Below are 3,046 nucleotides of genomic sequence, written 5' to 3'. Positions count from 1 at the left end.
TTCGACAATCTGCCCACACGCACAATCTCACACACAGGTCTCCTCCTCGCACCATCAGTTCTATCCCTGATAGCTACTGGGCACTTGTGGCCAGTGATTAGAAGTGGGAAGTGTTGGCAATTGCTGTAGAACACACACATCCAGGAAGTGCATTTGTCTTAAAGTTCTTGGCAGTGCAGATGCTGGGCATCAAAGAAAAGCCTTTATCAAGAAATATGCAGGTAGGGCTTCCCTGGAGGTGCAGTGGTTAAGAATCCGCCTGCCAATGCAGGGGACACGGGTTCGAGCCCTGGTCCGGGAAGATCCCGCATGCCGCGGAGCAACTAAGCCGGTGCGCCACAACTACTGAGCCTGTGCTCTAGAGCCCGCGGGCCACAACTCCTGAGCCCATGTGCCACAACTACTGAAGTCTGCATGCCTAGAGCCTGTGCTCTGCAACAAGTGAAGCCACCGCAATGAGAAGCCTGTGCACTGCAACAAACAGTAGCCCCTGCTCACCACAACTAGAGAAAGACCACGCACAGCAACGAACACCCAACACAGCCAAAAATAAATAAATAAATAAATAAATAAATATGCAGGGAAATGGACCAAGAAACCAGTCACTTATCTTGCCTTTTTCCATGGAGATTCTTCATAAAAGAAATGTTCCATCTTTTTTGTTGGATTTTTAAAGTAAAATACAATATATTCAACGGGAGAGGAGAAGGACTGCTTTTCCAGGCAATTTCCTTGAAACTTCAAGTCATTTAAGAGGAAAGACAGTTGAACAAATTTTGGTACTTTTTCCCTTTATAGTCAACTTCAGGCTGATCATTACTTAATAATCCTCCATACAGACATTCCTTCCATCAGATCAAAGACGCCCCCACTCCTAACACACACACTACCAACACTGTCACCATTCTCAGAGCCTCTTAGAAATTCAGAGCTAATATTCCTCCACATGGGAAAACTATCCCCTCCGTGGCATTCAGCCTTCTCTCCCTTCCATCCTAGACAGGGACATTAAGGACCTCGGTCATCTCTTCTTTTTCCAAAATTATCCCCTAGCTCTTTCCATTGGCTCTTTCCTCTCCTCCTTTCAATACAACCAGGACCCTCCAATGTGGAAAACACATTTGTTCAATACCACCGCACCAACCCATCTCTCTTTTTTTCACTCATAGCTGAACATCTCAAATGATTATTCAACATTTATTCCTTCCTTGGATTCACCACTTACTCCGTTTTCATTAACCTGCAAAATTATATCCTCCGAAGGTCAATAGGGACGTTGGATTGGACAAATTCAATGGTCTTCATTTGAAACTGATCTTTGCATATGCTTTTCCTTATCTCTTTGGGATCCAGCAGGAGTGGGGGAGACTTGAGAGCGGTAATAGATGCTGGGGGTTTGTGGAGGTTGCTGGGATTGGTTTCCCCTGCCAGACTGTCATCACCCATGCTACGCCCTTAGGGACAGCACTATGGAGAAAAGTTTCTTTGTGTAGGAAAGCAGCAAATTCTTTGCCCTGAAGATGACATCAGAAATGACCCCAACCCCTTCCTTTCCCTACTAATTATAACTGAAGGGTAGGTATGCTTAGGTCTGAGATGGGCCCCGTTGCATCTCTGATCTCCACATTGGGTGGCTCTTCACCTGAAAATCTCTCAGTCGTCCTTTTTCAAGAATTGCAGCTCTCAGCCATCCTTAATTCTGAATTCAGTATCTTCTCCATTTCTTTGTCCTTGTTTCAAACTGTGTTTCTCTCGGTATCGTTGTCTTTCACTCAGCCTCGTGGTCTGTCCCAACAATGATCTTTCCATTATCACGAGCATCCCCCAAACCACACTCAAAAACCACAATTCCCTCCTCTTGTTCTCACAGAAGCACTAAGTTGAGAAATAAGTCTTAATTAACTGTAGACTCCCTCTTCTTTAAAAACCATCGTTGCTAGTCTAGAACTTCTTACTATCATAAGACCAAAACGGAATCTTGAGAAGTCAATCCTTTAGTTATATCACCTTTAACCAATTATGTAATGACTTTACCCGAAGAACTCAGAACTCTGCCCCAAGCCACTGGGGTTTTGGTTAATGTGAACCTGCAGTTCATCTGCCAATCATCCTAGAGTCACCTGAGTACCTTATACCTGGAGAAGCAAGAATGATATTCTAATAAGGGAATTTGATAGCTTCAAGAGCCACAGGTTAAATGTGAAAGTCTCCATCAATACAAAGCTAGGAGCCTTGGTCAAATTCCATGTGTTCAAGTTAAATATACGGATGTGAAGATATCTACGAATATCTCCATTCATTTTAATGATTGAGAAAGAGTTATTAACTTGAGGTTTGAAACCAATTTCAAATGGGTACAGTCTTCTAGTGCAAAGGTTCATCACTTTCATCAGATCCTTAAGGGGTTTGTGGCCTCCAAAAGGTTTAAGAACCTCTGTGTTAGGGGAAAAATAAGATTAAAATCAAGATATTATTATTTTATGCATTACTAAATACAGTAAATAAAAACAGCAAATAACTTCCATTTCAGCAAACAGCAAGAAAAAATGTTGAATACTGTAACTAGTCATAACACGATTAGTGTGAATGCTAATATAGACAATATTATTCTAGCATTTTAGACACATATCGACAAGTATTTACCTTAACATACATAAAACAAGTTTATCAGGGAGGGGCAAGTTCAAATACAGATTTTAACCTAGATTGAAAACTACCAATAGACTTAATTCCACTTTTGTCTAAGAAAAACTTCAATCAGGCAATTTAAAGGCAATACGAATACAAATAAAATCACAATTTAACACAGTTCCTCAGTTACAGCACCTATTTTCTTATACTGGATAAGAAAAATAAATTATTGTACATGCTTTATAACAGACTGATTCAAAGATATACTGTGGAAACTCCTTTCATAGGCAATTTCTGCAGCCAAAAACCAAATTCAGAGCCCATGTTTTTAAAGCCAGGTCCCATTCAGAGTATTCTAAGAATAGTTCTCAAACTGCTGAAAAGCGTCACTTCCATAAATCTATCTTAGAAATGG

The sequence above is a fragment of the Delphinapterus leucas genome, chromosome 18 (genome assembly GCF_059928025.1).
Source record: "Delphinapterus leucas isolate spDelLeu-1000000601 "Yukka" chromosome 18, BTC_Dleu_Yukka2, whole genome shotgun sequence".
In the NCBI taxonomy this organism is placed as follows: Eukaryota; Metazoa; Chordata; class Mammalia; order Artiodactyla; family Monodontidae; genus Delphinapterus; species Delphinapterus leucas.
The sequence above is the reverse complement of the archived record's forward strand: the minus strand, read 5'-3'. Positions refer to the sequence as shown.